Source organism: Dendrobates tinctorius, unplaced genomic scaffold (genome assembly GCF_039654945.1).
Source record: "Dendrobates tinctorius isolate UK_male_01 unplaced genomic scaffold, ASM3965494v1 ptg000064l, whole genome shotgun sequence".
NCBI lineage: Eukaryota > Metazoa > Chordata > Amphibia > Anura > Dendrobatidae > Dendrobates > Dendrobates tinctorius.
This window is the reverse complement of record NW_027361732.1, coordinates 45,084,056-45,099,128: the sequence shown is the minus strand read 5'-3', so window position 1 is coordinate 45,099,128 and position 15,073 is coordinate 45,084,056.

Genomic DNA, 15,073 nt, shown 5'->3' with positions numbered 1-15,073 from the left:
ACTACAACATCCTACACACGATACGGTGACATACTCTACAACATCCTACACACGATACGGTGACATACTCTACAACATCCTACACACGATACGGTGACATACTCTACAACATCCTACACACGATACGGTGAAATACACTACAACATCCTACACACGATACGGTGACATACTCTACAACATCCTACACACGATACGGTGACATACTCTACAACATCCTACACACGATACGGTGAAATACACTACAACATCCTACACACGATACGGTGACGTGCGCTGCAACATCCTACACACGATACGGTGACATACACTACAACATCCTACACATGATACAGTGAAATACACTGCAACATCCTACACACGATACGGTGAAATACACTACAACATCCTACACATGATACGGTGACATACTCTACAACATCCTACACACGATACGGTGAAATACACTACAACATCCTACACACGATACGGTGACATACGCTACAACATCCTACACACGATACGGTGACATACTCTACAACATCCTACACACGATACGGTGACGTGCGCTGCAACATCCTACACACGATACGGTGACATACACTACAACATCCTACACATGATACAGTGAAATACACTGCAACATCCTACACATGATACAGTGAAATACACTGCAACATCCTACACACGATACGGTGACATACACTACAACATCCTACACATGATACAGTGAAATACACTACAACATCCTACACACGATACGGTGACATACACTACAACATCCTACACACGATACGGTGACATACACTACAACATCCTACACACGATACGGTGAAATACACTACAACATCCTACACACGATACGGTGACGTGCGCTGCAACATCCTACACACGATACGGTGACATACGCTACAACATCCTACACATGATACGGTGACATACTCTACAACATCCTACACACGATACGGTGAAATACACTACAACATTCTACACACGATACGGTGACGTGCGCTGCAACATCCTACACACGATACGGTGACATACACTACAACATCCTACACACGATACGGTGAAATACACTACAACATCCTACACACGATACGGTGACGTGCGCTGCAACATCCTACACACGATACGGTGACATACACTACAACATCCTACACATGATACGGTGACGTGCGCTGCAACATCCTACACACGATACGGTGACATACACTACAACATCCTACACATGATACAGTGAAATACACTGCACTTGAATATCCTACACAAAACATACAATGATGATAGTTCTGACACTATAAGAGACATACCATTGGTGTAACCTGGGCAGCCACATATGACGTGGGCCCAAGAGGTAATGTTGGGGGGATTTCACCTCCTAAGCAACATGCATATTCTGTGAGTCACATTTTTGAGCTGCAATGAGCCCATGTACTGTTTTGCACAGGGTCCCTCTTGTGCCTGAGTTTAATCTTGCTGTTTTCATATACTGATGATAGTTCTGGACATTTATTTGTGTACTGATGATGGTACTAGTGATGTACGGTTGTTGGTTCTGGTGCTGTATTTATGCTCTGTGATTCTGGGACTGTTTTCATACTGATTGTTGTCCTGGTAGTTGTAGTCATGAACTAATGATTCTGTTACTGTATTCATGTACTTGTTATGTTTCTGTATTCATGTGACAATGGTTCTGGTACTTTGTTCATGTACTGATGATGGTTTTGGTGCTGTATTTAAGTAACACTGTCGGTTCTGTGATCCTGGTAATTTATGTACTTATGATGAATTTGGTATTGTATTCGTGTGCTGGTGATGGTTCTGTGGTTCTGATACTATATTCATATATTGATTTTTATAATGATAGTACTATAATAAAATGGTAAAGTTTGTTTTGATGCTGTTTTTATGCACTAATGGTGGTTCTGGTGCTATATTCAAGTATTGATAGAAGTCCTGGTCTTGTAATCATGTACTAATGATGTTTCTGGTGCTGTATTCATGTACTGATGTTGGTTCTGGTGTTGTATTTGTGTACTGATAGTGGTTCCTTGCACTGTTTTCATGTGCTGATGCTGAATCTGGTGCTGTATTTGTGTACTGATGCTGATTGTGGCACCGTCTTCATGTACTGATGTTGGTTCTTGTACTTTATTCATCTGCTGATGATGGTTCAGTTGCTGTGTTCATGTACTGATGATAGCTTTAGTGTTATATTCATATATTAATATTCGTTCTGTTCCTTTACAGATGGTTTTAATCCTTAGTTTGTCATACAGAAGAAAATGTGCCTTTAATTTTGGTTACCATTATTTTCATTTTATGTGGGAGGGAGGACTCTGTTGCTTGGTGTCTGCAGAAATGGTCATGGTCTGAAAAAGGGACTTGACTTCACTCAGGCAAATAAGGAACAGAAAAATAAAGTTCATGCAGGGAATGGATGCGTGAAATGACAGATCTAACTTGTGGGTGACTCATCCTATTGATTATAAAGGGATCCACTGTGTTTTCATCATGCTTCATGTGTAATAGAGCTTATAACACTTTTAAGACTCAAAAACAGAAATACGTTGCTGATCAATTGTCTTCAGAACCACAATAGGACAATCCTGTTAAGTTTAACTTTGTTTCCATCAATTGTAGACATTTTTTAATAAATATCAAGGTTGGCCCGCCTTGTTAATTTTGGCACTTTGTATATTTGAGTTTGATATCTCTGATTTAGAGGATTAAAGAGAATTTACTTCTGTTTGAAATTGGAAATATTCCATTAGACATGATATTATCACTCCGAGGGCCTACAGCTCAGTAGGACCAGCCACAGGCACATAGCAGAACCAAATGTACAGAGCTTGTATGAAGGCACAGGGAACTCTTCCATGTGGTGCTATTACTGAGATAGTAAAGCAGGGGATTCCATGTATATATACACATTTACTTCATAGACTTTAAGACTTCCATCAACGTTGTTGACTTGAACCAAGCGTATCCAATAAGAACCTATCTAGAAAACCTTGTGTTCTTAAGGGCCTGTCACACTAAGCGATATCGCTAGCAATATCGCTATAACTTGTGACGTTATAGCGATATTGCTAGCGATATCGCTGTGTGTGATACTTACCTACGACCCGCTCCCCCGCTGGTTATCGCTGATCGCGCGAGAACGTCCAGGACTGTTTCTCGTCGACAGCTTCCTGCGGCGCTTCCTGTGGAGAGATGAGCGACGAGCGTGGAGCCGGGCAGGAGGACGTCAGGATCGCCTAGTGTGACAGGTAAGTAGCGACCCCCGACCCCTGTGATGTCGCTGGTGAGATCTGCCTGTGTGGCAGCTCACTAGCGACCACTTAGCGATGTACCAGCGATCCTGACCGCGTCATATCGCTGGTCGGGATCGCTGGTGCATCGCTAAGTGTGACAGTACCTTTCTCATATTCAGTCTGTGATCTATTAGTATACCCAAGTCTTTTTCACATGTGCTGTTGCTTAGCCCTATTCCTCCCATTCTGTATATGCTTTTTTCATTTTTATTGCCCAGATGTAGTACTTTGCATTTTTCCCTGTTAAAAACCATTCTATTAGTTGCTGCCTTCTTCTCCAGTTTATTTATATCTTTTTGAATCCTCTCTCTCTCTTCTCTAGTATTAGCTATCCCTCCTAGCTTTGTGTCATCAGCAAATTTGATCAGTTTACCCTCAATTCCTTCATCTAAATCGTTGATAAAGATGTTGAAAAATACAGGCCCCAAGACAGAGCCCTGTGGTACCCCACTTGAGACATTCTTCCAACTGGATGTGCAGCCATTTACGACCACTCTTTGGGTCCGATCACTAAGCCAGCTATGAATCCACCTAACAGTTGCCTTGTCCATTCCATACTTAGTCATTTTTTCAATAAGGATTGTATGAGATACTTTGTCAAATGCTTTGCTGAAGTCAAGATATACTATATCTACAGCATTTCCTTGATCCACCCAATCAGTGATTCCGTCATAGAAGGAAATTAAGTTAGTCTGACATGACTTATTAGTTACAAACCCATGCTGACTCTGTTTAATCACTTCATTCTTATCCAGGTACTGACATACATGTTGTTTAATAATTTGTTCAAAGGTCTTTCCTGGTATAGAAGTCAGACTCACCGGCCTATAGTTACCTGGGTCCACCTTCTTCCCCTTTTTGAAGATAGGAACAACATTTGCTCTTCTCCAGTCTTCTGGGACTTCTCCTGTTCTCCAAGAATTTTCAAAGATTATGGAGAGGGGTTCAAAAATTTCTTCTGCTATCTCCTTCAGTACTCTGGGGTGTAATTCATCTGGACCTGGAGACTTGAATTCATTTAGGTTAGCTAAGTGTTTCCTCACTATATTTCTGTTTATAGATATCCTGGATTCTTCTATTCCCTTAACAGGACAGTGAAGAACAGTTGATGTTACATTTCCTTTCTGAGAGAAAACAGATGCAAAATAGGAATTTAAAAGTTCGGCCTTCTCAACATCCTGTCTTACCATTTCATCATTTTCATCCTGTAAAAATCCTATAGCATCTTTGACTTTTCTTTTACTTTTGACATATCCCCAAAATCCTTTATTATTGCTTTTGACATCTCTTGCAAGCCTCAATTCATTGTCAGCTTTAGATAATCTGATTTGTGCCCTGCAGGTCCTGCAGACAGCATTATATTCTTCTTTAGATATGCCTCCCTCTTTCCATTTTATAAACATTTTTTTCTTCCTTTTTAGCATGTGCTTAAGTTCTGTGTTCATCCATCCTGGCTTCCTTAAATGCTTCCTATTCTTCCCTCTTTTCGGAATTGTTAACAATTGTGCTTTGAGAATTTCATTTTTCAAGATTTCCCATCCTTCCTGGACATTTTTGTCTTTAAGGATATCCAGCCATTGGATCCCTCCAATTCTCTTTCTGAATCCCTTAAAATCTGCCTTTCTGAAATCTAACCTTGACGTCTGAGTCTTCACAGGTCTTCCTCCTCTAGTTATCCAAAATTTTAAAATAGCATGGTCGCTACCTCCTTGGGTCCCAGCCACTTTTACCTCCTCAACCATTTCCTCCCTGTTTATAAGGATTAGATCCAAGGTAGCAGTTCCCCTTGTTTTCTCCCCTACCTTTTGGAAGATAAAGTTGTCAGCAAGAGAGGATAAGAATTTCCTTGACCTGTTAGTTTTGCCTGAGAGAGAGTCCCAACAAATGTCTGGATAGTTGAAATCTCCCATGACAACTATGTCATATTTTTTGGAGAACTTGGCCATTTGATGCATAAAGAGTTCATCCATATCTTCAGCTTGCACAGGCGGCCTGTAGTAAATGCCTACAATGGTGTCCTTTCCATTGTTCTGTCCTTGTATTCTTACCCAAACAGTTTCCACAGAACTCCCAGTCTCTGAAGCTTCAATCTCTGTGCAGATATACGCTTTTCTAACATACAATGCGACACCTCCTCCTCGTTTATCAAGTCTGTTTCTTGCAAATAAGTTGTATCCTTCTAGTCTTGTATTCCAATCATGTGTAGCGTCCCACCAAGTTTCAGTGATTCCAATGACATCATATTTCTTTTCCTGTGTTAGTAGTTCCAATTCTCCTTGTTTGTTGCCCATGCTTTGTGCATTAGTATAGAAACATTTTAGTTTGTGATTGGTTTCTCTTTCTCCAATATTTTTATTAATTAGATTCTTTTGTCTTTGTTCTTCCTTTCCACTTCTAATAGCAGAGTTCTCAATAGCATTTGTCAGGTGTATGGCTTTTTCTGGTCTTTTGCTTCCCTTCCCATGTTGTTCTAGTTTAAAGCTCTCCTTACAAGTGTAGCAAGGCAACTTCCAAATACCTTTATTCATCATGTTCGAATCCCAGGTGGTTGCTTTAAGATTGTCTCTGAATACGCCTGCCAGAAAAAGTGATATATGTCTTTCAATGGCATAATTATATACTTATAGTGAGTAACCTAAACAATATATAACACAGAGGATGAATGTGAACTAATCTGCATTGTGCCAAATAACATCTGACCATTATTATTAGTTGTCTCCAGAACTTTTGTTTTCTGTCTGTATGAATCTGGTTTCTTTTGATTCTGGATCTTGTGTTATAGCTGGGATAAAGCACTGCTGTGCTGGTGATGGGAAAGTTACTGTCTTTATGATGGGACCATGGGTGTGTCTAATGTTAAAAATGAGTCAGGCATAGTTCATAAATATAGCATAATAAGTCATTAAGTTCTGCTAGCAACAAGAACACAGAAAGTAATTTGACCTCAAGGGGTTATGTTTTTTTCTTTAATTCTTTGGGAAGATCTGTTTGCATATCATGAAACCAACGTGTTTACACACACACATACAGAAATGTCTTATAATTATAGATACTGATATTCAGGTAAAGCACACACGTATTCGCTCACCTCCAGCATATAAAGATACACACTCATACATATATAAATAAGCTCACATTTATACTTACATGTACAGTGGGTCTGTTATACAGGGGGATAATAAGGAATTATCCAGGGCCCCTGGAACCACTAATTATGTAGTTATAGTATTGTTGCACTATCACGTGGATATTGTATGACAGGATTTTAAGAAAAATAGAAAAAGAAACACCATATCTGACATTAGTTTTTTGGGGTTTTATTATCTCCAATATTGGTCATTGCATCTGTCATCTATAATATAAAGCTGGCACTTGCTGCCGAGGACACAAATGCTGCCTTTGTGCTTGCATTAGATAGATAAATAGATAGATAATTGATAGACAGATAGACAGATAGATAGAGATGGGATAGATAGATATGCGATAGATAGACAGACAGACAGATAAATGACATAGATGATAGACAGATAGATAGATAGATATAGATAGATAGATAGATGGGCGATAGATAGACAGACAGATAGATAAATGACATATAGATGATAGATAGATAAATAGATAGATAATTGATAGACAGATAGAGATGGGATAGATAGATATGCGATAGATAGATAGATAGATAGATAGACAGATAGATAAATGACATATAGATGATAGATAGATATGGGATAGATAGATTGATAATAGATAGATAATCAATAGACATATAGATAGATAGATAGATAGATAGATAGATAGATAGATAGATAGATATGTAGGGTTCTAGCAGGTTCGCAGGATGCAGTGACGAGACACGAGACTGAGTGTGTTTTGTGGAATAAACGTTTATAAACTATAGCCGCTGGGGCTATCTTGAGCAAACCAAAGGGGTTAACAATAACCAGTCCACGCAGGGACTCAACAATCCTAACAACACTTTCTAATATAAATGCGACTAACGCGGTTTGCCCGGGTGCTATAGGCCACGTATGACCAAACTACGGGTCCTTATCTCCTATATTGTACTTATCCTTCCAGGGGGTCTGTCAGGATCACCAGAGTGGCCGCGTAGAGGTCGCTGATGCGGCTGCCTTGACGCCTCGATATTCCGGGAAGGAACTGGGCTCGACAGGCCCTGAAGAGATGATGCCGGTGGGGCGCAACAGGCCCTGAGGAAACAATGCCGATGGGGCGCAACAGGCCCTGGAGAAACAATGCCGGTGGGGCACAACAGGCCCTGAAGAAACAATGCCGGTGGGGCACAACAGGCCCTGAAGAAACTGTGCCGATGGGCGCAACAGGCGTCCCCTTGCGACTCTCGTCTCACAGCAGAATCATGACGCAGTCTCTAAATATAACCGTTCACCAACCTCTGCTCAGGGTCCCTTAGCAAAGCAGACAGGGGCCCCTACTGCCTCCTGTAGTGAGGTGGCGCCCCCTGGGGACAGTGATGACAGGGCCGCAGCTGTGGGAGATGGCAGGGGGGCAGTGTCCTGACCACTGTAAAGAAATTGTCTCTAGTCGCAGCGATCAGTGGAGGTCGTGGACTTGTCACAGCAGGGAGGGAAACAGCGGGGGCGGCTATATGCGTTCGTATGAGGGGAGTGGCCGCTGGTGCAAGGCTCTCACGTGTCACTAGTCGGTAAGTCCGCAGCTTTCCTTTCAGAGGGCCCTGTCGGTCTCTCCACAACACACCGTTCGCTCCCTCGGTCCTCTCTGTCTCACCCGACTTCTTGTCTGTTGTCTGGCTCTCTCTCAACTGCCACTTCAGCGCACCCCCTGCTCCTGTTAAGCTTGCCCCGCCCCCTGTTTCCCAGACAACTTCAGTCAAGTCTTTTCTTTTACTGTCCTCTCAGCATTGTTCCCTCAGGAACCCTGATGGCGGTCCCCTGGGCACCTGCCCCTTCACTGTCTGGGAGTCCTCCTCCCCACACTCCTCCACCCTGTAAGCTCGCCAGTCCTCGGGCGAGGGCTTTAGTCTATTGAGTTCGGTCTGTAGGGGTTTCAATGTTCGTTGCCATATGAATTGATCTTGCTCATATCGTTCAGGGGGTTTGCCGACTGTTGACCGCTCGGAGCGTCTAAGTTCAACTGGGGTAGAGTCATCTGGGGTGGTGGACATTGGTGGGCTGGTTGGTGCAGGCGGGCTAATTGTGTCAGATGATTCATTACTGAGTGGAGGGTCCTGGGAGACAATCTTCGTCGTCGTCCGGGTCCCAACATACGGAAGACGGTTCAGATGTCGACGGGATAGGCTCCGGTTGCTTCGGGTCGGAGGAAGTACATGGGCGTAACATATTACGATGCACAACACGAGTGGGCAGTGTTTCATCCTCTTCAGGTCGCATTTCGTACACTGGTCCGTCAGGATGAATACGGCGTAAGACCCGATAAGGACTTTCTTCCCAACGCGGCTCCAGTTTGTTCTGGGGGCGTTGATCTAGTACAAGCACCCGGTCCCCGCTTTGGAGGTGAGGAGGTGGGGTTGCATTCTTCCCTGGGTGCTCCCAGTCTCTGAGCTTGGTGTGTACAATCCGGTGAAGAGTTTGCAGCCGATGGCGATGATTTCGGACCCAAGACGACACTCCAGTCCAGGGCTGAGGCTCTTCGGGGTCTAACTCCACCTCTGTGATCCCTTTACCTTCTCGCCCAAACAACAGGGAATAGGGGGTATAGCCAGTCACTCGATGTACCCTATTGTTATAGACCAAAACTAATTCGGAAACATATTCGGGCCAACGGGCCTTCTTGTCACTCTCCAGAGTGCGCAACATCTGAATCAATGTCCGATTAAATCGTTCACAAGCCCCATTCCCTTGCGGGTGATACGGTGTGGTCCGGAACGTGTCAATTCCATAGAGGTGATGTAATTCTTGCATGACTTTTCCCAAAAAACATGCTCCCTGATCAGAATGTATTCATTGAGGACAGTCGTATACTTGTATAAAGTTTCTACAAATTGCGGAGGCAGCTGACTCTGCGGTCTGATCCCGAGTGGGGGTGACCACAGCGAACTTGGTGAAATGATCTACCATAACGAGACAGTGTTCGTATCCCTGAAATGTGGGTCCAATGGTCAGATAGTCCACTGTCAGGAGCTCAAGGGGTGCTGAGGTCACAATAGTCTGTGTTGCGGCTCGCTGAGCGGGTGGTTTGGCTAGTTCACACAAGCGGCAGGTCCGGCAAATTTCATCCACAACAGCCGGCAAGCGCGGGTGGTAAGCTTTCTGTTGCAGCCATTGCAAAGTTTTTTTGTTCCGAAATGGGCCTCTTTTTCGTGAGCCTCCCAAGCCAGAACGTGAAGTTGGGCTCCTGGTGTAACCACCTGCCAATCCGTCATTGAGGTTGTTTGTGATGTTATTTTACGATACAATAATCCCTTTCGGATAACCAACCTCTCCCATTGTCGCAGCATAAGCAACAGGCCTTGGGTCAAATTTTGCCGTTGAGAGTCAGTGGGTAATTGCCCAGCGGCGACCCATGTCCTGAGAAGGCCAACCTCTTCGTCTTCTTGTTGCTGTTGTATCCACTTATCTCGGGATTGTTCCAGTATGCCCCTTGGGGTCTCAGAGGAAGATATCTTTTTATTGTCTGTTGTGAGCACGGTAGCAGTGAGAGCGAACGGTATTTCCTCTCCTTCCAATTCTTCGTCTCGATTCTGCCCTGGAGTTGTATGTCGAATCCTGGAGAGGGCGTCTGCATGGATATTCTCGGCCCCTCTTTTGTAGATAATCTTATAATTGTACTTCGCCATCCGGGCCACCCATCGTTGTTCCAGAGCCCCCAATTTGGCATTTTCCAAATGAGCCAGTGGGTTGTTGTCAGTTCGCACTACCACCTCAGAGCCCGCTAGGTACTCTGCGAATCTCTCCGTCATAGCCCACCACTGCGAGGAACTCGAGCTTAAAAGAGCTGTAATTGTCAGGGTTACGCTCGGAGTCATGGAGTGTACGACTTCCATATGCGATCACTCTCTCCTGGCCATCCTGAACCTGTGACAACACAGCCCCCAGCCCGTGAAGACTCCCGTCAGTGTGCAAGATGAACGGTTGAGAGAAATCCGCATAAGCCAATACTGGGGCATCCGAGAGCGCAGCCTTGAGGTCTCGGAAGGCCTCTTCCTGAGGGTGTTGCCACTGGATTTTTCGCCCATTGGCCCCAGCGGGAGCCCCCTTCAGCAGGACGTGCAGGGCTCGAGCTCGACATGCAAAATTCTTTACGAAGCGACGGTAATATCCGGCTAACCCCAGAAAAGCCCGCACATCTTTCACCGTCTCGGGGGTAGGCAATTCCTGGATAGCAGCCACCTTCTCCCGGGATGGCCTCACACCCTCCGCAGAAACGACATGACCCAGATACTCAATCTGAGAGCGAAATAGGTGGCATTTCTGAGGCTTCACCTTCAACCCGTACTTTTGCAACTGGCTGAGTACCTGTCCCAACCGCTTCAGGTGGTCCTCAAAGGTGGCGGCATAGACGATGATGTCGTCCAGATAGATCAGCGTAGCCTCAAAATTGAGATCTCCCAGACACCGCTCCATCAATCGCTGAAAGGTCCCGGGGGTGTTGGCCAGCCCGAACGGCATCCGATTACACTCAAAACAGTCCCATGGGCAATATGAACGCCGTCTTGGCTCTATCTTCCTCTGACATGGGCACCTGCCAGTACTCACTGGCCAAGTGCAGGGTCGAAAAGTATGTTGCCTTCCCCAAGGCGGACAGGGATTCTTCTATGCGGGGCAGTGGGTATGAGTCTTTAATAGTGCAAGCATTCAGTTTACGATAATCCACACAGAATCGTAGTGCACCATCTTTCTTCCGGACCAACACGATTGGGGCCGCCCAGGGGCTTTGACTTTCCCGTATCACCCTTTTTCGCAGCATTTGGGCCAGCAAAGTTTTCACTTCTTGATAGAGTTGTGGCGGAATCTGTCGATATCGTTCCCGGATAGGGGCCGCTCCTGCTGTGGGGATTTCATGAGTGATGGTGGTGGTACACCCAAAATTGTCCTCATGACTAGCAAATACTTCATGGTACTGTCCCAGCAATGTTTTTATCTGTGAAAGCTTGGCTGCAGTTAATCCAGAAAGCTCGGCCCGCATCTGCTCCAAAATATTTCGGCCCTTCTCTTGTGCAGAGACTTCGTGGGCCTGTAAGGTTCGTATTATTACTTCCCAAGGATCCTTGGGGTGTACTCGTAATTGAACCGCAGGGGCTGGCAGCACTTCTTCTAAAGGCCTTACTAGTTTGGCCAGTACAGTCCGTGCTTTCAGAACGGTGTCTCGGTCTTCAAGGTTAACGCAGCGCACCAGGACGGCTCCTTTTTGCACAGTAGCCAGGGAACAGGCCACCAGTATGCCAAGAGGCAAGCGCTCTGAGTGAAACGGCTCCACCTGCACCTCCACACCCTCCAAGGGTATCGGGGCTCAAATGGGCAGGGCCACCAGTCTGTCCAGGAGGTAACACAAGTAGGGGAGTCGCTGGCGTGATGACCTTACCCAGAGCCTCGCCTTCCTGGCGGTCCTGATGTACCCGTGCTCCCCGCACCAGCTGCTGGAATACCTGTCCCTGGGCTGTGCGAGAACCCCACTGCTTCAGAATCCTCTGTGTAGAGTCATTGAGCAGTAGGTTGCCGAATTCTCGTAGAACATTCATGCCTAGGGTGACGGGGTGTTGCTTATCAGCTTCTCCTTGAGTCAGTACCACCCCTCTGCGACCAAGGGATTTACCGCACAGCGTCACTTGCACCCACACCACCCCAGCAACTGGGACCGGCAGTTGGTTGGCAGCTACTAGTCTGATCACGGGCCCCCACTGAGGCCTGGCTGCTTCCTGGAAGTTCTGTTGAAAGTACGTTGCAGGCATAGTGGTTACTTGTGACCCCGTGTCCACCAGGCACCGGACGGCCCGGCCCTCCACTTCTGCCCAAACCACCGGGCATTTTGCTACCAAATCTTCGGGACTTCCACCACCCCTAGTTGTGGTTTTCGGCTCCGAGCGGCGTCCCCCCAGCCCGAAGCCCTTTAGTTTAATGGCGGCCGGGGTAGATATCTCCCACGCCACGGACACTCTCGGGCAAAGTGGCCTGGTTCTCCACACTCAAAACACCGAGCCTGTGTAGACTGACCACCCCGCGGGAAGCGTGATCTCCTGGAACCAGGGTTAAAGCTAGGTCGTCCAGTCCCGGTCTCGGTTCTTCTCTTTACTTCGGCCAACTCGCCCTTAATACTTTTCAACTCTTGCTTCATCTCTTCCACCCACTGAGGCTCCTTGACTACATTCGCGGAGGCCTCCACACCTCGGACTTTCCCCACGGGGACCGCCATCCCCTGCTCCTGCTCTCGAGCACGTGCCTGACTTCCCACCTCTGAAAAATCTATTCGGGGATTCATTCTGATCTGTTCCCGCAGTGCCTGTTTGACTAATGGACCTCGCAAACCAGTCACCAGTAGGTCACGTAGGGTAATGTCAACAGGTCCTGCCCCTACCCCGTCCTTTCTTTCTATAGCCGTATGCAATTCTTGGAGGACATTCATATACTCTGTGATCGTCTCCCCCTCTACTTGCATCCGACTAAACAAACGGGTTCTTAACTCTCCCACATCAGTAGGGTCCCCATGGGTCTGTTCTACTATCTGAACACTTTTTCAAAAGTGTTGTGGTGTCCCGAAGGTTTCAACATCACTGACCTCCACGCCTCCCCGTCCAGTGCCATGAGTGCCACCTCAGCCTCCAGATCAGGGGTCATTGGGTGCATCCGAAAGAGCCCCCGCATCCGCTCTGTCCAGCTCCATAACAAAGTATTGGAGCCGGAAAATCTAGGCAGGTTGTTCAGCATGGCCCCCAATGATATGCTGGTACGGGGACCCTCATCATTTGTTGAGTTTACAGCTCTACCCTGATCTGGGGCACCACTGTCTGTGCTCGGAGACTGCATCCTGCCGACTACGCCAAGTGTAGGGTTCTAGCAGGTTCGCAGGATGCAGTGACGAGACACGAGACTGAATGTGTTTTGTGGAATAAACTTTGAAGAAACAATGCCAATGGGGCGCAACAGGCCCTGGAGAAACAATGCCGGTGGGGCACAACAGGCCCTGAAGAAACAATGCCGGTGGGGCGCAACAGGCCCTGAAGAAACTGTGCCGATGGGCGCAACAGGCATCCCCTTGCGACTCTCGTCTCACAGCAGAATCATGACACAGTCTCTATATATAACCGTTCACCAACCTCTGCTCAGGGTCCCTTAGCAAAGCAGATGGGGGCCCCTACTGCCGCTTGTAGTGAGGTGGCCCCCCCCTCCTCTCTGTCTCACCCGACTTCTTGTCTGTTGTCTGGCTCTCTCTCAACTGCCACTTCAGCGCGCCCCCTGCTCCTGTTATGCTTGCCCCGCCACCTGTTTCCCTGACAACTTCAGTCAAGTCTTTTCTTTTACTGTCCTCCCAGCATTGTTCCCTCAGTAACCCTGATGGTGGTCCCCTGGGCACCTGCCCCTTCACTGTCTGGGAGTCCTCCTCCCCACAGATAGATAGATAGATAGATAGATAGATAGATAGATATGGGATAGATAATAGATAGATATGGGATAGATAATAGATAGATAGATAGATAGATATGAGATAGATAGTTAGATAAATAGATATGGGATAGATTGATAGAAAGATAGTTATGAGATAGATAGAATAGAATAGATATATAGCGTAAGGAGGCTAATGGCCTTATAATTGATGGGAGGTATGTGTCACAGAGATGGCTGCTCCCTGAGATGCAACCAGGAGTATTTTGCTTTAATGCATGTGAGCACTAAGATGTCGTTTAGTGTACCTGGGTCCTGGTTGCCGGTAGCTATGAGAGATGGGTGGGTCTGGCTACCCATATACCTCACATGTGGGTGTGGTTACTACCTAATAATGGAGCTTGTTGTTTGGCACATGGTCGGTCTGTAGAGAGGGAGAACATTTCCTGTGTGTGTAGTTCCAGACTGGACATTTCCCAGCCTGTGTGCCCACAGGCTTGAGGGAGCAGAGAGCACGGCTAAGGCTGGTTTCACCCTTCCTTTTTTCTTTGCGGGATTTTAGCGCTAAAAAACGCATGCGATTTTTTTCCCTATACTTTGCATGGGATGCGCTTATGTGCGCATACACATGCGTTTGTATGCGTTTTTCCGCGCATGCGTTTTTTTGCAGTATGCGCTCGGGCGCACAAAATGCATCCTGTTGCATTTTTTGAGCGTCCGACTTGCCTCAAAAAAACGCATGCGCACGCAATGCGTTTTTTTACAGCAAGACACCAATTATAAGTCTATGGGTGCGCATATGTGCGCATTGGCATGCTTATGTATGTGTTTTTTTGCGCATGCGTTTTTTTTTTACCATTAGTTGGACAATGGAATTTAGGGGTTTGGGTTAGAGTTAGGGTTAGTTAAGGGGGTTTAGGGCTAGGGTTAGGGTTAGGGTTAGGGTCAGGGTTAGGGTCAGGGTTAGGGTCAGGGTTAGGGTTAGGGTTAGTAAAGTCATGGTTTGGGTTAGTGTGAGGGGCCACCTAATGTTGGAAAAAACCGCAAACGCGGTAAAAACGCACTAAAAACGCATACAAACGCATAAAAACGCTGCGTTTTTTTCATGCATGCTCATAAAAATGCTTGAAAAAAACGCAGCATTTGTATGCATTTGTATGCGTTTTTTCTATGCGTTTTTTTGCGCTAAAAACGCGCTGGAAAAAAAAGCAAGTGTGAAATTAG